We start from the raw sequence: 25314 nt of genomic DNA, 5'->3' as shown, positions 1-25314 counted from the left end.
ATGGGAGTTCCTGGTCATAAACAACAGAAACGGATTTTAACTGTCTGAAACTGCAGACCATCAGTTCCCTCCCTGTAAAAAGGTATACTGAAAAGATATCGGAAACTCACAGAATTGAGGGGATGTTGGAAGACCAGGCTGGGGAAAGAGGAAAGCAGGAACCTTGTTGGGGCAGATATGTCCAGATCCTAATTGAGAAATCTGTGAATGTTATCGGTTATGGCAAAAGGGACTTTGCAGATGGGATTAAGGCTCTTGCAGTGGAAACAGTAGCCTAGATTATCCAGGTGAACTTGAGACACAATCACAGGTGCCCTTATAAGAACAAGGCAGAAGAAGATTGACTAGAGAGCCAGAAGGCAACGTAAGGACAGAAGCAAGTTATTCTGCATCTGGCTCTGAAGGAGGAGGGGGGCCAAGGGCCAAACAACACAGGAATGCACCCCTAGAAGCTGGAAGAGGCAAAGAAATGAACTTTCTCTTAAAGCCTCCAGGAGGAGAGACAGGAGGCACGACCCTGGATTTTGGCCTAGTGAAAGTGAGTTTAGACTTCTGACTTACAGAACTGTAAGAAAATACGTGCGCGTTGCTTTAAGCCACCTAATTTGTGGTCATTCGTTACAGCAGCCATAGGAAACTAACACACTTGGAAAAGGTCAGAGATTCTGGGAAATCTGATTCTAGGCCACCGTGGCTATTGCTGTGAATATAAACATCTACTGTCTTGGTGGTGTAGCATCATCAGCTTAAGAGTAAAGTCAGGTTGGGAGGCCGAGGCGGGTGGATCACGAGGTCAAGAGAACGAGACCATCCTGGTCAACATGGTGAAATCCCGTCTCTACTAAAAATACAAAAAATTAGTTGGGCATGGTGGCGCGTGCCTGTAATCCCAGCTACTCAGGAGGCTGAGGCAGGAGAATTGCCTGAACCCAGGAGGCGGAGGTTGCAGTGAGCCGAGATCGCGCCATTGCACTCGAGCCTGGGTAACAAGAGCAAAACTCTGTCTCAAAAAAAAAAAGAGTAAAGTCAGGAGGAAGGAGCACGTGGTCAAGCTGAAGTCTCCCTGCACCCAAATCCCCTACTGTTTCCTAGGTGAGCAAGACTCCCCGCAGGAACACACACAATAATATTCTCCCAAAAAAGAAAGCAGGGGCCACTGGGGAAGCTGAATGAGGAAGAACCTGAAAAAAAAAAAACAAAGTCTACTACAGTTTGGCTCATAGAAAATAATTAGTAGGTGTTGCAGAGGAAGAAGAGAAAGAATCTATCAGTTTTCTTATCTATAAAATGAAATTGTCAGATAAAGTGACCTCTCAGACCCCTCCTGGCTCTAACTCTGTGAGCCAACACCTGCCTTGATGGTAACTATGCTTCTGTAGCTCACACTGATCCCTCTTCCTCTCAGCATCCAGAGACCTGCTCTGTGTTTAACTCCCAATTACATACAGTTCTTATATCTTAGAACATGGGTCTGATCACGAATGAGTTAGATCCTTGTAACTCAGTTCAAAACCAGCTCCTGAAACCATCTTTCACATTTCCATACACTATGGCTCCTTCCAGAACAATATGCAACAGTCATGCTCTAGAAATGCCCTTCACTCAAGGAGAAGTGGGTGTTAATACATTTCCAATTGCAGCAGATCAGCTGGACTCACCCACAGATGTGTCCACAGAGCTGTAATGAGCCCATGACATCTAATAATTGGATATCCAAATGGAAGGGGGTTAGCCACATGTATAAGTAATTATGATCTATCAAAAATCTACTGAATTACACATGATGTTTTGCTCTCCATTTCTTTTAAATAAATTACTGAAAGTGTGATTTGATTTGGGAATCAATTTCTGGAGACTTCATTTTACTTTTTAAAATGTCTTTGTGTATTAAATTGTTCACATAGAGATAAACCAAAGAAAATCAATTTGACCAAAATATATTTAAGGAAAGAGGACAAGGCTGGGGAAGGAATAAAAGATGTCAAGCCCAGTCCGATGTCTCGATGTCTGCAAGCTGCCTCTTCCTCCCCACCTACTCTGCTGGGGCCCCCTGATGCCATCAGGCTTAGCTCCATCCCAGAGTCTATGATTCACTCTACAGTTGAGATACTTCCTGATCATGTACCATGCAACAGACCCTGGCATTACAGGGGAGAACAAGATGGTAAACATGGCTGTCCTCACGATACTTAATGAAAGAGACAATACATTAAATAGGCCTCAATTATGGTAAGTGGAAGGTCAGGGAAAGAAGCTTCACTGTGGAAGTGGCAGATGAGCTCAAAGGTAATGCTAGCGTAGGTCAGAGGAAACAGTGTGGGAAGAGCATCCCAGATGCAGAAAAAGACATGCAGAGGTCTAGAGGCACAAAGGAAATTAGCATACTTGAAAAACTGAAACGAGGCCGGTGTGGCTGAAACCTAATGAATCGGGGGAGAGTAGACAGTAAGGAGTCCGAAGAGGGCCAGGCACTATGGCTCACAGCTGTAATCTCAGCACTTACGGAGGCCAAGTTGGAGGAATTGCTTGGGTCCAGGAGTTCAAGGCCAGCCTGGGCAACATGGCAAGAACCTATCTCTACAAATCTCTACAAAAATAAATAAAAATAAACTGTACATGGTGGCATGTGTCTGTAGTCCCTGCTACTTGGGAGACTGAGGTGGGAGAATCACTCAACCCCAGGAGAGAGGCTGCAGTGAATCAAGATCACGCCACTGCACTCCAGCCTGGGCAACAGAGTGAGACTATGTCTCAGGAAACAAAGAAAAGAAAAAAACAGTCTGAGAGACTGGGAAATGTCACAGAAGGAAAACTTTATAGGCTGTGTTAAGGGTTTGGACCAAGCCCAGCAGTGTTCAAAGAGCGCCAGACTTAATTTGGTGATGGAAGACCATGTTAACCACACTGCTTCTCTGAGCTCAAAAGAATTTTCCTGATTAACCATTGATCTTTAGCCTCCTCCCCAAGCCCAGCCCCAGCTGCTATAACTGGGTGTTTACCTTCATCTCTGTACCTGAACTAAGTCCACCCTCTCTAGCCCCACAGGCCACTCCTGGAGCAGCTGCTGCTGCCTGCCTTCTCCGCAGCAGCCTTCCCTGACAACACGCATGCCAGGGAGGCCGGGCGGGTCTCCAGACTCCCTGCAGGTGAATCTAGATTCGTGTAAGCAAATCATCCACTGTCCTGGGTAGTGACTGGTTTAGGAATGAGCAGGTAAGAAGGTAACAAAACTCAGGCCACTGAGTTAGAATGGAAAATATGTTTGGGGCTTCAACTGACCTACGTTCTAGAACAAAGGTAAACGCATATAAAGCAGTGATTTTCAAGCCTTTTTGATCGTAGTCTACATTAAGAAATATATTTTACATCACAGCCCAGGATATGTGTGTGTGTGTGTGGTGTGTGTGTGTACATAAAATTAAATCACGTTTCATAAAACAATACTCTCTGTGTAATGTACTTATATTTGCTTTTCAATTCTTTCTTAAGGTTAATGCTGGTTTTAACCAACTAAATTGATTTCATGACCCTCCAATGGGGCTGGTCCACAGCTTGAAACACCCACTTCTACAGAAGACGAAACAGACCAGCATGAATGGTTGCCTTAACAACACCATGCAGCTTCTTGGTGTTATCCCAGAATGATGAAAGTTTGCCTTGAAAGGTTTCTCTGTGCTTTTCCAAGAACCACAAACACAGCATTCTGGAATAGAACCTGTTCCCTCTTGTGCTGCCTTCTGGAATGGACAGTCTTAAAGCTCTCTCTCTCCTCCTCTTTCACACACACACAAAACTGTCATGGGCACTTACCTGTTTCTGATGTGTTTTTGCTTGGTTGGCTTGGGGTTTCTTCTGTTGCTGCCCATTTGTTTGTTTGTTTTATGGCTCCATGGTATATATTGCTTAATATGTTTGGCTCTGACTTAATTACGGCCAAACTGGAGCACGGACTTTCTTGTAAAAACACAGACAATATATAACAACTAAGAAGCCCTAATACTTCTTAAGAGAAGAAGAAAGACAGTAGAGTTGCCTTGCCCTTTCCAAGAGAGGCAAGAGAGATCTATGCCATTTCTGGGAGGAAATAAATAGTATTGCATTCAATAAAAGTAAAGTAACCCCTTCTGAAATTTAAAATAGGATTCCCAATTAAATTCCAGAAGAATCCTAGTGGGTATGAAGTGGTCTCAAAATATGCCTTTGGATGGGAATAAAAATCATGGTCTAAAAATCCTCTCTTTCCTTCCCCACCAAAAGAAAGCTCATCAATCAAAACCACCACACTAAGAGGAGGTTGTATTGATATTTGGGGACAGATCATTGGCATTAGGGAGCTGCCCTACGCATGGCAGTAGTATATTTAGCAGCATCCCTGGCTTCTAACCACTAGATCCCAGTGACAACCACTCCTGTCACCCCCCCCACCCCACTCAGCAGTGACAACCAACAGCATCTCCAGACATTGTCAAATGTCCTCTGGGAAGCAAAAATCACCCCTAGTTGAGAACCACTGCTATAGGAGAACCTCTCAGACAGAGGTTCCTTCAAAACTGAGAAATGCTTAATAGCCTGATTAAAGGCAACAACATATGTTTCACATTAGTCCCTATTCACACTGAGAGAAGAAACATACAGCTCCTCTCTCTGCTTTCTCCTTGAAACACCTCCTTGGAGCATGAAGCTTGGCCCCAACCTGTCTCCAAAGGAAGCCTTAATCTCACCTTAACCTCAAAAAGAGGTTCCCCAAAGGATGCCAGATGATGAATACAGAAATAAAGAGTTTTGTGTGCTTAACCTCAGCATAATAGAAACAAAGGTCAAGTTCCTACCAATGGTCCTGGGTTGCCTTCTCTTTTCTGAGAAAGTCCCTGATTATTCACTCAGACACAGCTAGGAGAAATGCCAAGAAATGGAGAAAAACTCTGTCATTCAGGCCCAGGTGATGGCAACAAAAAGAAAAATTTCTTATGGTTATTTCACAGTTGACATAGCCCTGTTCCATACAGCAGCACTATCCCAATTTTATGAGCTTGAGAATTAGGGTTCAGAGAGAGAAACTGGCTAGCCCCAGGTCACTGAGATAATACATGATCAAGCTGAGACTCCAACCTGGAAATTTAGATTCCAAATTTGGAGTGCCTTCAAAAGCTACCAAAGATAACGGCTAATAGCTAGTAATATATCCCAAAGGCACATATGTTTAACAAATGCGTTCTCTAGGACCACCAGAGTTGCCTCTCTGCAGAGCTTTATGGTGTCCTGTGATTGCAGCATCATATGAATGTTACCAAAACTGTGCTTCAGAGAGTTAGCAAAGGAAAATTGCTGGAGAGGGAAATCCACATTATAAGAAATCACCTACATAAATACATGTTCTTTGAGTTGTTGTTCTAGTAGTGGTGAGGGATTTCTGTTGATCCACCACCCACACACTTTCTCTCCTCAGGTACCCCCCAGGACCAGGAACAAGCAGTTGTGAGATGGCTAGTCAGGGATAGAGCAGGATATAGCTGAAGACCAGAATCCAGCTCATTAGCCATGTGGGAGCCACACCCTCAAAAGTCACCTTGTTACAAGATACACTAATGAACTCCAGTATCCGATTCCCATGATTAGCTATGTAATCCAGCATTGCCCATAAGGAATGTCCACCTATTATTTTTACTGCCAGTCCCTCCTCTTCCTCTGACAACAGTATTTCATCCCTAAGGTCTTTCCAAAAATTACAATGCTTTCACCTGGTACTGCTGGTCACAGTTAACAGGATCAGGGGCAGGAAGTTCCTTCCCTGGATGTTTGGAGTTGGGACCTATAGACTTAGGTTGCTCTCCTCTGAAGCAGCTGAAGCCATAAAATAAAAGGCTCAAGAGCTGTCACTATCCATGTTTTCGCTTCCAGAAGAAAGCTGGCTATAGTGAGAGAGAAGAATAAAGCCAGTCTTACAGGGGCAAGAGGGAATGAAAGAAGGAAGGAATTCTGGTGGACCTGGAGCCCTATTCCTGCAGTTCCCAAGACCCGTTTTCTAATTCTTCCTGCAGCATGGTGATTCTGTGAAATGTCATTTCCTTGAAAAGCCCCTCCTTGCTCAAAGTAGTACAGGTTTGGTTTCTGGCACTCACAATAACCTGCTCACCTATTCTATTTAGATAATGCCTTCTAGATTAAGAAACCAAAGTGAAAGTTGGATTAACTGGTATGGCCAGACATATAAGAGCTTCAGAGGGACAGGCTAACTCTCTCATTATGGGCAAATGTAGTTAGTGACTTAAGGTGAAGCCAATGCTCACTGACCATTCCAAAAATCCTAGGGCCCTTAAGAATTGTGCTAAATCTACTCTGCCTGTGCTCCATAAATGGAACAGCAAAGCTTAGGTGACAGCACATCTCTTAACAGCATGGTTTACTGAATATTTTAAGCCTGCTGTTGAGACCCACTGCTCAGAAAAAATAATTATTCCTTTCAAAATATTACAGTTCATTGAGAGTGTATCAAGAGCTCTGATGGAAACAAAGAGATTAATGTGGTTTTCATAACTGCTAACACAACATTCACTATGCGTCCGTAGATAAGTAATTTTGACTTTCAAGTCATACTATCTAAGAAAAAATATCTCAGAAGACTACAGCTGCCATAGATAGTGATTCCTCTCATGGATCTGGTCAAAGTCAACTGGAAACCTTCTGGAAAGAACTCACCATTCTATGTGCCATTAATAATATTAATAATTCATAAGAGGAGGTCACAAGACCAATATAAACAAGAATTTGGAAGAAGTTGATCCCAACTCTTATGTATGACTTTGGTTCAAGACTTCAATGGAGGAAGTAACCACATCCTAAGATGCAGTAGGAAAAGCAAGAGAACTAGAATCAGAAATGGAGCCTGAGGATGTGACTGAACAACTGCAATCTCAAGATAAAACTTTCACAGTAAGAAATTGTTTCTCATGAATAAGCAAAGCAAGTAGTTTCTTGACATAAAATCTGATGACGATGCTTTGAACATTTTTAAAGTGACAGCAAAGGATTTATAATATTACGTGAACTGAGCTGATAAAGCAGCAGCAGTTTGAGAGGATTGACTCCAATTTTGAAAGAAGTTCTATTGTGAGACAAATGCTATTAACCAGTATCACAAGCAACAGAGAAATATTTCATGAAAGCAAGAGTCAATAGATGCAGCAAAGTTTGTTCTTGTCTTATTTTTAGAAATTGCCACACCTACTCCATCCTTCAGTAACTGGCACCCTGATCAGTCAGCAGCTATTAACATCCAGGTAAGATTTTCCAGGAGCTACAACTCGCCAAAGGCTCAGATGATCATGAGATTTTTTTTTTTTTTTTGCTATTAATCATCCACATTATTTTTCGTTACATACAAAGATCTAACATGTCACCCAGGGACCGTTTCACCCACTGCTCTGTGTGGCCGCCAGTCTTTTGTCTCTCTTTTCAGCAATGGTGAGGCAGATACCCTTTTCTTGGGGAAGAGAAATCCATGGTTTGTTGCCCTTGCCAATAACAAAAATGTTGGAAGGTTGAGTGGCAAAGATGTTACCATTGGCATTGTTCACGTGAACCACATCAAAAGATCCAGGGCGCCTCTCTCTGTTGGTGATCACACCAATTCTTCCCAGGTTGGCACCTCCAGTCATCATACATAGGCTACCAGAATCAAACTTGATGAACTCAGTAATCTTGCCAGTCTCCAAATCAATCTAAATGGTATCATTTGCCTTAATGAGGGGATCAGGGTAGCAGATAGTGCGAGCATCATGAGTCACCAGATGAGGGATTCCTTTTGTGCCCATAAAGGTTTTCCTCACTTTGCACAACTTGTACTTGGCCTCCTCAGGTGTGATACAATGTACAGCAAAGCGGCCCTTGGTGTCATAGATCAGACAGAAATCCTCTCCCGTCTTGTCACTGCTGATGACGTCCATGAATCCAGCAGGATAGGGTATATCAATTCAGACCTTGCCATCAATCTTAATGAACCGCTGCATGCGAATCTTCTTTACTTCACCTCCTGTCAGGGCATACTTAAGCCTGTTCCTTAGGAAAATGATGAGGGGGAAACACTCTCTCAACTTGTGAGGACTGGTGGATGGACGAGGAGCAAGCACACTGGTCAATTTATCCAGCATCCAATGCTTTGGAGTTGCTACTTGCTTCAGATGCTTCTTAGGACCACAAGCCATGGCTGCATTAGGCAAGGAAAGAGGACCTCTGTCTTCCAGTGTGTATAGAAATTCAATCATGAGCATTTCTTAGCAATGAAGTCTTTTTAAGATATGTACATTGTTTTTCACATGCTACTGCACACTTAGTCTATACAATATGTATAAGTTCCACTATAGTGTAAACATAACTCTTATATGCACTGGAAACACCAAAAAATTCATGTGACTTTCTTGAGATATTTGCTTAATGGCAGTGGTCTGGAGCCAAACAACCATTCTCTGAGGTATCCTTGTACATGAAAAACAAGGAAAAACCCAAAACTATGCACCTGGCATGGAACCAGTATACCAATTAGAGAGAGTGCTAGCTTTTTTCTTGATGTCATCTTAGCAAGTAGCTTAATCCCTAAGATACTGAAAGGATGCCTCCTCTTCATCTCTGGAAGACTGAAAAATTTATTCATTCATGATCCTTGAGCAAGCCAGAATCCTCTTCCATGACATCAGACACTGATGAGTATGGGTTACCACTGAATAGAAAGCTGGCCAAAGGGATCTTTCAAAGTGTATGAGAAAGAAAATCCCAAGTAACAAAAGTCTACTTTCTCATACTGTTGTGTGGTGTTGGGAGACAAGGGCTCTTTGTATTTTGGCAGTCTTGGAAATATCTCATTTCAAGAATCTGAGTTTATAAAAGCCTTCTCAAATAACTCTTTCAGACAAATCACAGTCCATAAATTTTAGAAAAATATATTTTTTTCATTGTTCTATTTTCCTAGTTCTGCCTATGATGACTGAAAAATTGATTTGCATGACAAGCACATGCCATCCACCTCCTAGGATGACAAGTATTTAAAAGAAAATACCCAGACAATTCCCTATACTGGCATAGAACACAAACCTACAATTATAGCGCTTGATGAAGAGGCAACCATAAAGATTTATAAAATGTCAACTGTCTGTAGAGTCTCAAAACGAATGAGAACTATTTGTCAGAGGAAACAAAATGCTTTTTAGAGTTATTAAGTCAAAAATCATTCTAGTACTTCTGAGTCATATCACATCCCATACCATCTATTTGGAATATGATAAAATACAAGCAATCTTAATAATTAAAAAGAATTGTGCCTATATACAGGCATGTTTGTTACCCAAATCTATTTGATAAAGATATGTAAGCACAAAATAAGTGCTTTTAATTGTACTTTCATTGTGAACACATAAAATGCTGAGTTGTTAGAGGAATCAAGAGGTTACTCTCACAACAGGGAAACTAAGTGGCATGGCCATTTACTCAGAGAGGAATTTAAAAGAACACCGCTTTCTATTTATTAGGAACAATAGAGAGATGTCTGCCTCTCACAGAAGTGCTGACACCCAGTGTCCAAGTTTAACTTGAGGGTAAAAATTTTTCTTTTCAACTCTAAAGTTATTTTTACCTTGCCAGCTATGCAAATTAACTCATAACCTCCGAACATGAAAGAAATGAGGCTAAGACAAAGTTAAGATTTTTGTGGGGAAAAAAAAATAGAGAAAAATAAAATACTGTAAACTGCTGATCCTGGCATGGAGCACTACATACCCTAGAACTAACCCTTTCTATGTCATTTCTGCATCAGAACAGGCAAGGGGTAGACGATTCACAAAAGAAGAGGCACAGACTGTTTAATAATTATGTGAATAAAAGTTCTACAGCATCATAATTAAAGAAATTCCAGTTAAGACAACACAATGGCCCATCATGCCTATGAAACTGCCACCACTAGGACACTAAACTGGTACCATGGTTTTGAAGAGCTGTGGGACAATGGGCGTATGAGGATGGCAAAAATGTTCACTTTCTTTGACCTAGTAGATTTAGAAAATTATTATAAGTACAGACCCAAAGTGAGGGCAATATTTTCACTGAAGCATTATCTATAGCAGTAAAACATTTAAAAATCAACTACGACTAAATAATAAAACAAACAACCTAACTAAAACGTGGCCCAAAGAAGTGAACAGTTGCTTCAGCAATGAGAGAGGAGGAGGGTAAGAAAGCGCAGGAAAAGATGTGATGTTACTCATCAGGTAAACGCAAATTAAAACCACGGTAGTTATAACCACACACTTATTAGAAGGCTAAAACAAAACCAAACCCAAACAACCAAAGGCCTGACAATACCAGACGTTGCTTAGAACGTGGAGCAACTGTAACGCTCATATATTGCTGATGAGAATGCAAAATAATACAGCCACCGTGGAAGAGAGTTTGGCAGTTCCTTATAAAGTTATACATATACTTACCGTATGACCCAGCAATGAATAGTTATTTATCACAGCTACATTCATAATGGCCCCAAACTGAAAACAACTGAAATGTCCCTTAATTGGTAAACAAACTGTGATCATCCATACAACTGAATGCCAGGGAGCAATAAACGGAAATGAACTATGGATATATGCAGCAACATGGAAGAATCTCAAAAGCATTATGCTAAGTGCAAGAAGCCAAAAAGACTGTATACTTCTCATCCCATTTATGACATTCTGGAAAAGGCAAAACTGTAAGAACAAACAAAGCAGCACTTACTAGAGGCTGGGGATGAAGAGAAAAGATGAACTAGAAAGAGCCTGGAGGGAATCTGGAGGGTGACAGAAATATTCTACATCTTGATTATGGCAGCAGTTAGCCAACTGCATCCATTTGTCAAAACACAGACTTGTATATCTAAAAAGAATGGATCTTGCTACATGCAGATTAGACCCCAATAAACCCAACTTCCAAAAGAAGTCAGTATTAAGATTTTCAATTTTGGTAAACTATAAATAACATAAAATTTCCCACTTGAAATCATTTTAGTGTAAAGCTCTGTGACATTAAGTCCATTCATATTGCTGTACCATCATCACCACCATCCATCTCCAGAACTTCTTCATCTGCCCCAACTGAAATTCTACACCATCAAACAATAACTTTCTCCTCCTTCCAGTCCCTGGCAACCAGCTTCTATTTTCTGTCTACGAATGTGACCACTCTAAGTACCTACCATGAGTGGAAACACATATTTGTCCTTTGGTGCCTGGTTTATTTCACTTAGCATCATATTTTCAAGGTTCACCCATGCTGTGGCATGTGCCAGGCCCGCCTTCCTTTTTAAGGCTGAATACTCCCCTTGTATGTACAGACCACATTTTGCTTATCCCTTCCTCCATCAGTGAACGCTGGGTTTGCTTCCTCCTTTTGGCTCTTGTGAACAATGCTGCTATGAACATGGGTGTACAAAGCTGTTCAGGTCCCTGCTTTTGATTCCTTTGGGCACACACCCAGAAGCGGAATTGCTGAATCATATGGCTTAATTTTTATGGTTTAATTTGGTTTATATGGTTAATCATCTGATTTAATGTTTTTAATCCTACGTTTGATTTTTTAAGGAACTGCCATACTGGTTTTCCACAGAAAGTCCTTAGTGTTTTAATAACAGGGGAATGGTTGAGTACAGTGTACTCGATGGAATATTATGCAGCCTTTTAAATGCTATTGAGTGTAATTTCTGCAGAAATTTTAATGCACTAGAAAAGTCATTACATGGTCTTAAGAGGAACAGCAGTATACTTTAAAAGGAAAACATTTTGTCTAAAATATTAATGCGACAGTGTGAAATACATGAAAAAGGAAAAAAGACTAGAAGGAAATAAACCAAAATGGTATTGTCTTGAAGTAGTGGAATTAAAGTTATCTGTATTTTCTTTATGCTTATCTGCACTTTCCTGATTTTTTCCAATGGAAACATATTCCTTATAATCAGGGGGAAAAAAAACTTAAAAAAAAAAAAAGAAAAAGCAAGCAAGGTTGCTTGCAGCATCTCCCTAACCTTCTCGAGTTGGCAACATTGAGAGCTCTTCACAAGTGACTCTTCCTGACCCTGTCTAGGTGGGCCACTGCACTGGATGGTGAGTTTACATCCATATTAAGAGCAGTAATACATGTTCTGATTGCTAAATTTCAAATATGACTAAAGGTCAACAAATACAGAAAAAAAGTAGTTCTTCCATAATCGTTAGATCCTTATTTAAAATTATCAAAACTTTCTAAAACCAATGTGGACTGAAATCTCCTCAAAGAAGCAGGTGATCTTTTTCCTCACATTGCAGAAGAACTTGGATGCTCTGCATGCGATGCCCTCAGTGGCTCTGCGTGGACCCCCTCCTCCTGTTTCCTCAACTCTTGCCCTGTCTCTGCTGACACAGCTCTTCCCTGCATATCTGTGGTCCCTCTCCAGCCTCCTCACTTCCCTGTCCAGTTTCTGAAGCTGGTGCACAACTGCACCCTCTACCTACCCAGCCTGCTGCACCTGACTGCCGCCCTCCTCGCTCTATGAAAATGACTCATTACAGGGCATCAGCGGCCTGCAGGTCCCCAAATTCAAGATGTACTTGTTGGTACTGTTTTGTAGCACTTTACAATAATTCTGTAGTATTTAGTACCCTCTCCTTGAAATTTCTCCCTTTCCTTTGGAGTTACTCTTTTCCCCTTTGGCTACTCCTCTTCTTCCACATCCCTTTAAAAGACACATTTCCTGAAGTTTCATACTTGCCTTTCCCCACTTTTATTTTCAATCTACAGTCACTCCCTAAAAGGCCTCACTGAAACCAAGTGTCCAGCTATCACTTGGAATGATAGTTGTGACTATCTAGTCTTCATCCCCAGGACAGAGCTCTCTCCTTGCATACCCAGAACCCTGCCGGGCATTTCCACTCTCCAGCAGCTCCCTCCAAGGCCTCTGGCCTGACATACCCTGTGCAATCCATTCTTTACACAGTGGAGTGAAATTTCTAAGGAGTAAGTCAGACCAACTTGCTTAAAGCTCTCTAGCTTCTCAATACACTTGCAGTAATAGCCAAAACCTTTCCCGGGAACAAGGCCCTGCAAGATATAGGCTGTCTCCACTGATCTCTGTGATCTGGCCACACCAGCCTTCTGTTTCTTGAATGTTCCAGGCTTACTTCTGTTTCAAGCGCTTTGCTAGTCCTACAGTTGGGAGCTCCCTTGGTCTCACACCTTCTCATCCTCCAGGTCTCAACTTAAATGTCACCTCTTCTAACTTTCCCAAGAGAGCATCTTGTAGGAACTCTATAGCTTTTTCTCTGTTAATATCTTCATTACTCTATCCCTACTGCCAATGTCCTCATAATTTTTCACAAGAATACCTACTGGTTTCTCTCTGCCTCCCTGCCCCTTCCTCCCACATTCTTCTCTCCAGACCATTACTAGAGTGATCTTTCCAAAATCCAAGTCTGTCTTGTAGCTTCCCATTTAAAATCCTCCAATCCCTCCATAATGACTTTAGAATAATGCCATGATCTGGCTTCCACCTTGTCTTCCAGCCTCTTGCCACACCTCCCCATGCTACCCAGCCCACAGTCAGCTGAACTAATTTTGGTCTCCCGCAGAAGCCCAGCTTTCACATTTCAGGGCTCTCACATGCACCTCACCTTGGCTAGGTCTAAACTGCTCCTCAACACCATGTGGCATGCACTTGCTTCAGAAAGCCTTCCCAAGCCACACTTCCCCTCAATCTTCTACCTTATAATTCAGTTTTCTTATCTGCTTTTCCCTAGTAGACTGAGTTCTCTGAGGGCAAAGCCTCTACTGTCTTTCCAGTATAATACGGAATAAGGTGCTTGGCATGTACAAGGTCCTCAATAAATATATGTGGCAGGAAACGGTGAACTGATAAACTTCAAGTTGGAAAAGATCTTAGACAACATCAGGAACACAGTGTTCCTGGGCTAAGCTCATCCCGGCTTATAAACTCTTGCAGGGAGGCCAGCCCCTCCCAGAACTTGGAGCTACACAAAGTAACCCTTAGTGTAGCTTCAAGATGGTCCTTCAAGTGTTCCAAGACAAATGTCATTTGCTCCTGGAATCATTCTCTTCTCCAGGCCTACGTCCTCACTCCTCTCATTTCCCTGTAACTCACTCTTTAGATCAAACCATTCTTATCCTGGACAATTGTATCGGAGACCATTCCTTTTGCTCTTCTGAGGTAGCGCCCATGTCAAAAGTACTGCAGAGGCAAGCTAGCCAGAACTGAATTGAAAACTGGGACAGCCTGAATCTTATTCAAGGCCTGGAACCCTGGTCACAGCAGGCCCAGAGGGTGGGATTCCTTTAGGCAGCAATCTCACTTTTTAAACGGAGCTGAGTTCTTTCCTTACTAAGCCAGCTTTGCCCCCTCCTCTCATGAGCACTGAGACCCATGGATGGTTTTGGCCCAGCAGATAATGTGAGCAAAGCTATGCTTTAGGAAGGTCTCCCAGCAGTGGTTGAGAAAGTAGACCAGAAGGGGAGAGACGCCGGGCCAAGGGAGCAAAGCAAGGTGGAGACTCAGCCACAGCCTGATGCAAGGGCACAGAGCTCTCAACTCAGAGGCGATCGATGGGGTGAAAAGGAAGTTCATTGTCTCTGTCTTCCAAGAGTCTGAGTACTCGGCATGCCAACAGGATGTGCCTGCTCAACACAGCTGTCGACAATAGGATTGTTCAAATGTCTGAAGCTGTCAGAAGGAATGGAGGCAGGCACTGAATGGCAAGGGGTGATCACAGTAAGGTTAGAGCTCCTGGTGGTGTTTTCCAGAGGGCAAAACAAAAGCTGCACAGAAAACTCAGTAGGTGCTCCTGAGTGACGTGCAGAGGCTCCGCAGCAGCCCTTTCTATGGATCCCACCACATCTGTCACTGGCTCCTCCCCATGCCCTTCTAAGCAACCTCATAATCAGGTACTCTGTACAGCACTGCCAGAGAAGTCCTGCTAGGGACCTGCAGGGCTGCATCTTGCAGAAGCCAGCACCCAGGTGACAGGAAGGAAGGTGGTGGGAAAATTGATCCCACACACTCACCAACATGCTCCCCAAGATGACACCCAAACACTCCCCCAGCTCCCACCAAAACCCAGGGCCAAGGAGAGGGAGACCCATGCCTCAGCTCCCTCCGTTCCCACACTGCATGATGTTCCCAGCCTGCTGATCTCACCTTCTCTGACACAGTTACAAAAAAAGGGAGGGAGGGTACTAAAAATTCTGTGTGAACTCTAGGAAAGGCTATAAACTAGCGAACTATCCCTGGTTCTCTTTCCAAACCCATGTTTCACACCTCCTTGTAGCAGCAGCAGCAGTCACACTGAGCGCACTTTGATCTTCCCTCTGCTGAAGAGAAACCTGAGCCCCTCAGAACTGGAAGCTTTAGCATTCCATTACCTCAATATGACCACAGTGCCCTCCTGCCCCAACTTCTTCCCCTCAGCCCCCAAATGTGCTCTGAGGCCATGCACCCTCTAAGCAAATACAATATAAGAGATTCGCAGGACAAAGTGATCCCTCTTTGGGAGAGACGGTCCTGCTGGGTATCATGGAAGGAGCACAAAGATCAATGCTCATGGGGTTCTTTGGGGATGTGCTGCCCAGGGAGATGAGCCAGCCTGTTCCACCCCTGCCTTCCCTTCCCACAGGGGCCCCTCTCTGAGTCCCTTTCAGCAGTTAACAGCTACTGTGAAGGGAGCCTGAAGTTCTGCTTTTGTTTTGTTTGTTCTGTTTTGAGATGCAGTCTTGTTCTGTTGCCAGGCTGGAGCACAGTGGCACGATCGTGGCTCACTGCAACCCTTGTCTCCTGAGTTCAAGCGATTCTCCTGCCTCAGTCTCCCGAGTAGCTGGGACTACAGGCACACACCACCATGCCCAACTTTGATATTTTTAGTAGAGACAGGGTTTCACCACGTTGGCCAGGATGGTCTCAATCTGATCTCGTGATCCACCCATCTTGGCCTCCCAAAGTGCTGGGACTACAGGCGTCAGCCACCAAGCCCAGCCAAGTTTGGCTTTCTTATTTATGTCCTTGCTTTAGAGGGGCTTGTTGTAGAAACATGAGAAAGCAAAAGTACCTTTCAGGAATACTTTGGGGAAAAACCATGTATGATAAATCACTGTCCTGGAGTCAACAGTATTCAGTGTAAACTCCTCACCACAGTGTGCTCCACCTACCCCAGAGGGACCAGGGGTGTCGCTGCCATGCTGTAAGACATCTGGTAAGAAGATGCCCTGGCTACTCTAGTCTATAACAAATTTGAAGCCAGAAAACTCATTATGCATCCGTAGGCTGCAGCATCCTTCACTTTGGCTATATCCTCCAGTGAAGGAGGATACACGGTCACCATCACTGGCACAGAAAAGGAGGTAACCATTAGCTGGAGAACTAGGTACACCTTTGTTATCCCAAACTCACTTGCTGGTCTAGGCCCATGTTTCCATCAGTCTCAGAACATTTCATTCCTTCAGACAGAGTTTAAAGAACAAAGATGGGAGAAGCTTTTCTGAACTTCTTTCTGGGCTTCCGCTTCATAAAGCTTTAGAAGGGATGTATGCCTTTCCGACTGGCAGGAGCCATAGTCCAAGTGGGAAAGAATTCTCCCTTCACTTATTCAGTCATTGATTCCTGCATGCACATATGCTTATAACACATTATATTTACATAAATACATCATATTATATTTCCCGCCCCTTAGAGCTTACAACCTCATGGAGCACATCTTCCAAATGCCAAGACCAGGGATGGAAAAATGACGGCTGGCTCTACTGGTTTTATGTACCATTAAGTCCTGACCTATTCCTTCATGCCTTAGTTGTTCCAGTGAGAAAATGGGGTGGCAGGTGCCATAGTGGGGAAAAGCTGGTTATTCTCTGTACGCAGCCCTCCCTTCCACGATAACATCAGAAGAAATTGCAGGTGGCACTGGCTAGCTGGGGGAGGGTGGAAGGAAAAAGAAAATAGAAATCTATGTATATAGTGCCCTCTGATCAAGATGAATGTGCCTTGCTCCTGTAAAGATTTATGCTGATTAGGAGAAGGCAGGGAAGATTTGCTCTAGATGAAAGACCTCTAGAAGCATATCTTTTCTTCCTGAAGTCTGCAATTCTGTTTCTTCCACCTCTAGCACAACTCAGTGGGCAAGAGCTGATACATATACCCCTTTCTGGATCTAGTAATCAACATTCAGTCATACCTCTGAGTGTCTTATAAATATTTTTTAAAAATCTAAAAGGAAGAGGACAAATTCTGTTAAAAGAAAAGTGAGGTCGGGCATGGGGGCTCACACCTGTAATCCCAGCACTTTGAGAGGCCAAGGCAGGTGGATCACGTGGTCAGGAGTTCAAGACCATCCTGGCCAACACAGTGAAACCCCATCACTACTAAAAATACAAAAATTAGCTGGCCATGGTGGCACACGCCTATAGTCCCAGCTACTTGGGAGGCTGAGGCAGGAGAATCATTTGAACCTGGGAGGCAGAGGTTGCAGTGAGCCAAGATTGCACCACTGTGCTCCAGCCTGGGAAACAAAGCAAGACTGTCTCAAAAAAAAAAAAAAAAAAAGAAAGAAAGAAAGAAAGGAAAGAAAAGAAAAACCTAGATGGGAGAATATGGGAATACTAGAAGGAGCACTTAACCATTTTAAATAACAACAATGGCTCAAATATGTCTTCAACTTTGAAGTCTGAGAAGCACTTTTACATAAACATTCTCCTGTATGAGCGTCTCAGCATCTGTGGAAATATTCCACCTAGGAATTATTATCCCCATTTGGAAGAGGAGAATACCAAAGCTCAAGGTTGAGTGATTTCCTGTTGGTCTTACTGACAAAAAGCTGTCATAGAGCCAGACGTGAACGCAGACTGCAGCTCCCAAATTCAATGCTCACTTAGACCCAGCACCGATAACACATCCAAACCAGCAACTTGTGAGAAACTGGGGATAAAAACAGAGGCCTTAGAAACCTGAGCAAATGTCTTGATTCCAAACAGAAGACTCTACAATGACAACCAGTAAGCTCATTGTCAATCCCAGGAGAATTCAGCAGTACATCAGTACACAGTGTGTGAGCAATGAGAAAGCGAGATTATCAAACAGTGCATGAGACAAGCTTAGCTCAGTGCCTGGTCCAGGCTGGGCCTCAGCAAAAGTGAGCACCATTAGTACCACTGTTGGCATTGTTTCCTGTTATCGGGAATTAGCATGAGATCTCTCGGAATAAACTGATCCAAGCTAACCTTGTTTCTTTTTTGAAACAGGGTTATTAAACAGACCAGGAAAATGCTAAAGATTTGGTACCCTGGATTTCAGCAAGCCCCCTGAGAAAAATCTCATATGCTACACTGACACAATGGTAGATTAAACCCCTGGATGAGTTTGTGCCATTTGAACAATAATTCCCAAATTATATTGATTGGTGAATAAAGACTAAATTCAGGCTAGGTGCAGTGGCTCACATCTTTAATCCCAAGCACGCTGGGAGGCATAGGTGAGAGGATCACTTAAACTCAGAGTTCGAGACCAGCCTAGGCAACATGGCAAAACCTCATCTATACAAAAAATAAAAATAAAAAAATTAGCTATGCATGGTGGCATGTGCCTGTAGTCCCAGATACTAGGGAGGCTAAGGTGGATCACAGGAGCCCAGGAGGTCAACGCTGCAGTGGGCTGTGATCTCACCACTGCATTCCAGCCTGCATGACAGAGTGAAACCCTCTCTCAACAAAACACACTAAATTCAAATTCAAATTCAAATTCCTTACACTGACTTTGCTATTTAGAGCCTGTGTGACCTTGGGCAGCTGATTTTACCTCTCTGTGACTCTGCTTTCTTGAGATCATGATAATGGCAGTAATCATCTCAGAAGGCCAGTGATTACATCAAAAAACTTATCCACCACAATCAAGATGGCTTCATCCCCGGAATGCAAGGCTGGTTCAACATATGCAAACCAACAAACATAATCCATCACATAAACAGAACCAATGACAAAAACCACATGATTATCTCAACAAATACAGAAAAGGCCTTTGATAAATTCAACCTCCCTTCATGTTAAAAACTCTCAATAAACAAGGTATTTATGGAACATATCTCAAAATAATAAGAGCTATTTATGACAAATCCACAGCCAGTAACATATTGAATGGGCAAAAGTTGGAAGCATTTCCTTTGAAAACTGGTACAAGACAAGGATGCCCTCTATCACCACTCCTATGCAGCACAGTACTGGAAGTTCTGGCCAGGGCAATCAGGCAAGAGAAAGAAATAAAGGATATTCAAATAAGAAGAGAGGGAGTCAAATTGTCTCTGTTTGCAGATGATATGATTGTCTATTTAGAAAACCCCATCATCTCAGCCCCAAAACTCCTTAAACTGATAAGCAACTGCAGCAAAGTCTCAGGATACAAAATCAATGTGAAAAAATCACAAGCATTCCTTTATAAGAACAAAAGACAAGCAGAGAGCCAAATCGTGAGTGAACTCCCACTCACAATTGCTACAAAGAGAATAAAATATCTAGGAATACAGATAACAAGGGATGTGAAGGACCTCTTCAAGGAGCACTACATACCACCACTCAAGGAAATAAGAGAGGACACAAACAAATCGAAAAACATCCACGCTCATGGATAGGAAGAATCAATATCATAAAAATGGCCAAATTGTCCAAAGTAAGTTATAGATTCAATGCTATTCCCATCAAAATACCATTGACATTCTTCACAGAATTAGAAAAAATCTACTCTCAATTTCATATGGAATTAAAGAACACCCTGTATAGCCAAGACAATCCTAAGCAAAAAGAACAACATGCTACCTGACTTCAAACTGTACTACAAGGCTACAGTAACCCAAACAGCATGGGACTGGTACCAAAACAGGTATATAGACCAATGGAACAGAACAGAGGCCTCAGAAATAATACTGCACATCTACAACCATCTGATCTTTGACAAACCTGACAAAAATAAGCAGTGCGGAAAGGATCTCCTGTTCAATAAATGGTACTGGGAAAACTGGCTAGCCACATGCAGAAAACTGAAACTGGACCCCCTCCTTACACTTTGTACAAAAATTAACTCAAAATGGATTAAAGACTTAAATGTAAAACCCATTACCATAAAACCCTAGAATAAAACCTAGGCAATACCATTCAGGTCATAGGCATAGGCAAGACTTCATGATGAAAACGCCAAAAGCAATGGTAACAAAAGCCAAAATTCACAAATGAGATCGAATTAAACTAAAAAACTTCTGCACAGCAAAAGAAACTATCATCAGAGTGAACAGGCAACCTTCAGAATAGGAGAAAATTTTTTCAATCTACCCATCTGACAAAGGACTAATATCCAGAATTTGCAAGGAACTTACACTTACGAAAAAAAAAAAAAACCCATCAAAGAGTGGGCAAAGGATATGAACAGACACTTCTCAAAAGAAAACATTTACGCAGCCAACAAACATGAACAAAGGCTCAACATCACTGATTAGAGAAATACAAAACCACAATGAGATACCATCTCACACCAGTCAGAATGGCAATTATTAAAAAGTCAATAAACAATAGACACTGGGCAAGGCTGTGGGGAAATAGGAACACTCTTACATTGCTGGTGGGATACAAATTAGTTCAACCATTGTGGAAGAGAGTATGGCAATTCCTCAAGGATCTGGAACCAAAAATACCATTTGACCCAGCAATCCCATTACTGGGTATATACCTGAAGAAATATAACTCATTCTACTATAAAGACACATGCACAAATGACCCCATCAAAAGGTGGGTGAAGGACAGAAACAGACGCTTTTCAAAAGAAGACATTTATGTAGCCAACAAGTATATGAAAAAAAACTCATCATCACTGGCCATTAGAGAAATGCAAATCAAACCCACATTTAGATACCATCTCACGCCAGTTAGAATGGCGATCATTAAAAAATCTGGGGACAACAGATGCTGGAGACGATGTGGAGAAACAGGAACACATTTACACTGTTCGTGGGAGTGTAAATTAGTTCAACCACTGTGGAACAGTGTGGTGATTCCTCAAGGATCTAAAAATAGAAATTCCATTGGACCCAGCAATCCCATTACTGGGTATATACCCAAAGGATTCTAAATCATTCTATTATAAAGACACATGCACACATATGTTTACTGTGGCACTGTTCACAATAGCAAATACTTGGAACCAACTCAAATGCCCATCAATGATAGACTGGATAAAGAAAATGTGACACATATACACCATGGAATACTATGCAGCCATAAGAAAGGATGAGTTCATGTCCTTTGCAGGGACATGGATGAATCTGAAAACCATCATTCGCAGCAAACTGACACAGAACAGAAAACCAAACATCTCATGTTCTTACTCAATAAGAACACATGGACACAGGGAGGGGAGCATCACACACCAGGACCTGTGAGGGGCTGGGGTGCTAGGGGAGGGATAGCAGGGGGTGGGGTGATTGGGGAGGGATAGCATTAGAAGAAATACCTAATGTAGATCATGAGGTGATGGATGCAGCAAACCACCATGGTAAATGCATACCTATGTAACAAACCTGCACATTCTGCACATGTACCCCAGAACTTAAAGTATAATTTTAAAAAGATGCATGCACACATGTTAACTGCAGCACTATTTACAATTGTAAAGCCATGGAACCAACCCAAATGCCCATCAATGATAGACTGGATAAAGAAAATAAGGTACCTATACACCCTGGAACACTATGCAGCCATGAAAAGGAATGAGATCATGTCTTTTGCAGGGACACGGATAATGCTGGAAGCCATCATCATCAGCAAACTAACACATGAACAGAAAACCAAACACCCCATGTTCTCATTCATAAGTGGGAGTGGAACAATGAGAACACGGGGACACAGGGAGGGGAACATCACACACCAGGGCCTGTCAGGGGATAGGGGTTGAGGAGAGGGAACTTAGAGAATGGATCAGTAGGTGCAGCAACCCACCATGGCACACGTGTAACTATGTAACAAACCTGCACATTCTGCCTATGTATTCCAGGACTTAAAGTAAAATAATAAATAAACAAAGATTTTTAAAAATGTTTAGGGCAGCTCTATACATAATTGCCCCTAACTGGGAAACAACAAATGTCCTTCCATTGCTGAATGAATAGACAAACTGTGGCACAGCCATACAATGGAATGGAATACTCTTAGAAAAAACGAAAAAGACCAGTGATTGATCAGACAAGTAGATATTTGGATATAAAAACAAAAAAATAGCTATGAATACTATTGTTATAATTTTCACCTGCAGGGAGGTCTCTAGCATTGTGTCACAGCATTCCATCATCATTTCTGTCCATTTCAACATGTTTATCAACAGCTTAGATGACAAAATCAAAAAAGTACAAAAGTAGAGCCCAGCATCAGCTGCTCATACGTAAAAGATCTGGGAACCTGTGAGAATCACAGCCTCCATATCAGCAAACAGTGTGAGGAGGGGGCTACAAAATCATCTCAGATTGTTCGCAAACGTGTGTCACCCTAAAGTCCTCTGCACTGCTCAGACCAGTCAATTACTGTGTTCTGTTCTGGGTATCATATTTAAAAAGCAATATGGAGAAATTTAGGGGATGGGGGAATCATAAGGGGTCTTGAAATAATGTCAGAAGTAGCTGAGAAAAGTATGAATGTTTTGTTGGGTGGCAAGTGGTTGTCACTTGGATGAAAGCTTACACTGCTTTCTTTCTTGGCATAACTTGAGTCAGTGAATCAAATTAGAAGGGGCTAGAATTTTGCCAAAAAAAAAAAGGAAAGGATGCAAGAAAAGGAGAGGGAAGGGAAGGGAAGGATGGAGAGAATGAGGGAGGAAGGGAAGAAGTGAGGGAGGGTAAAACCTAAAACCTATTCAACAATGGAATGGTGTGCCTTGCCCAGTAGTGAGCTCCCCATCACAAGGAGAGTCCAAATAGAAGCTTGGTGACCAGCTGTCAGGGATGTTGTTGAAGGTGTTGATGAACTGGACGATCTTAAGGGCCTCCAGCCTTCTGTCATCCTCGGAGTCTGTGATCCTAGCCCCTCCCCACAGCACAGAACTTTTTCCACACATCCCTTCCCCCATCAAGGTTGCTGTGGAGCTCCTAATCCCATGAGCGCCTGCCAAAATTTGGCCTGTGAGATGCATATTCAACAATGAAGGATTCAGCTGGCTGAGCTGGCCGGTCTGTCTGAGGATTTCAACACCGCAGCAAGTGACCCTCTGGAATCCTAAACAAACTGTCAAAAGCTTCAGGAGCCTGGGTTCCAAGCAGCCTGCATTGGGGACCTCAGCTGCACAGGCCAAACGCTGCATCACCACCCCACCAACCACCCACCATCACCATGGCAACCACTGAGGCTGACTGCCTAGGCGAGGCTCGTCAATCCAAGTAGGGGGAGGCCCAGTTTTTCCTGCAATTTCCCAAAGTAGTGGGCCCTAAGGGGATGCGGGTGGGAGGACCACAGAGGGAGAGTCTGCCCTGTCCTTCCCCAACAGAATGCCCTGAGGCCACCTGGAGACACAGCCTGTCATCCATACCTTGACCTTGGCATCCTCTAACTCTAAGCAAAACACAGGAGAATGAGCCACTGGGGAATCTCATTATTTTTAGAAGCAAGCACAATCACTTAGCAACCTAAATGTCCCGTTTCTTCCCCACCCCTCCAAAAGCCCAGAGAAATAAATACAGTATTGAGGACTCCAGTGTTTGGCGCTGATACAGCGTGAGGATGTAATAATAATAATACTTTCTATTTGTGTAGAAATAAAGCTTGCCTTCCAAGGAGCTCAGAGCCTTGCTAAAATTAAGGTGCCGATCCTTCACACCCGGCCTCCTCTCCCTCAGTACAAACTGCCCAAAGATGACTATTTCCCTGCTATTTGACAAGGGACTTTACATATGGATTCTGAGACACAGAACAATCACAATCATGATTCCATTCCCTGTGTTAGTGTCTGCTACAAAAAAAAAAAAAAAAAAAAGCATCTATTTCTAGCTAGGGAACAGAAAAAGGTCAGGGCTTCTCAAACAAATGCCAGGAATGAATTCCTCCCTCACATTTGAACCTGGTAACCATTCCCTCCTGGAAACCCTTTCTCCCTTGTTTCTCTGCTAATGGTCTCCACCAATCTGCCCCCACCCCTCCCACCAGTTCCTCTCAGCCTCCATTTCAGGCCCTCCATATTTCCCGTTCCCATTTGATTCAGGGACTCTGGAACCTGCCCTTGCCCTCTTCTGTCTCTGCCATTTCACTGGAACAATCTGACCCATGTCTATGGTTTCAACTACCAACCATGCAGTGATGAATCAAGATGCCCACGCAGACCCGTCCCAAGCTCCAGCCTTTCTATAGGGCACTACACCCAGGCTAATAGACCCAAACCCCAAAGCCAGAGCCACTCTCATCCCCTCTCCATTCCAGACTGCTCCTCATCCAGAGTGAAAAAAGCCACCTTCTCCCACATCTTAGGATTCATCTTAGATTCTTCTCTCTCATCCCCCAAGTTTAAAGACCCCTAGGTATTTCTTGTATATGTCCTCTCTTCTGGTCTCACTGGCACAGCCCTCAGTATATTCTAGACAGTAAAGACAGCCTCATCCCTTCCTCCCTAATTAACCCCAACACACACATACCACCATGGCAAGCTTCCAAGGCTGTGAGTGGTAGGAGGTCTATGTAGCCAAGAATTCTACCAGCCCCTCACTGTAAGCCTTTTCATGGCCCTCTATTATCTCCACAGTAGAATCTAGATGTGTCACCAAGACATCCAGGCCCAGAGCTGTGCCTGCCTGCTCACCTCCACTCTCCCCCATGCTGCACCCCACGCTCACTCCAGCTGTTGCCGTGACATGTGCACCGTTCTCCACAGACACTGTGCTTGCTCTGGTCTCTCACTGTGGCTTCCTTCCCAGCCCCACCCCACTGCCAGCAAACTCCTGAAGAAATCTGCCAACACCCATTTCTCCAGCAAGCACGATGGGAACCCATCGGCAACTCCCCCTCCTCCATCCTCTCTCTTTAGACAGTCATTTCTCAGAAGTTTCCAGAAAGTTCTAAAAACTGGAAGCAGCATCCTCATTATAAGGGACAGAGACGGGTGAATGTAAAAGCAGCTTGAAGGTGAGCCGCTGTGTCTGTTTACACCCAACCACCCCCGCCAGTTTGTGACATGATTTTAGCCTTTTCCTATGCTCTTACTTAATTCTCTTTCCAGAAAAAGAACGTATTCAGAAACAGAAGCAAATACAACTGATCCCTCCC

At 43.1% G+C, this 25314-nt stretch overlaps 1 protein-coding gene and 1 pseudogene across 22 annotated transcripts in view; both read right to left on the bottom strand.

The window, feature by feature from the left end:
• Positions 1-25314, bottom strand: part of CACNA1E (calcium voltage-gated channel subunit alpha1 E) — a 515845-nt gene that overhangs the window by 247363 nt on the left and 243168 nt on the right. The window lies entirely within an intron of this gene.
• LOC108588921 (small ribosomal subunit protein eS4-like) lies at positions 1014-24938 on the bottom strand (annotated as a pseudogene). The gene has a single exon (XR_013528973.1). The product of XR_013528973.1 is annotated as a small ribosomal subunit protein eS4-like (transcript).

The sequence above is a fragment of the Callithrix jacchus genome, chromosome 18 (assembly GCF_049354715.1).
Source record: "Callithrix jacchus isolate 240 chromosome 18, calJac240_pri, whole genome shotgun sequence".
Classification (NCBI taxonomy): domain Eukaryota; kingdom Metazoa; phylum Chordata; class Mammalia; order Primates; family Cebidae; genus Callithrix; species Callithrix jacchus.
This window is presented reverse-complemented; position numbering and strand designations above follow the sequence as displayed.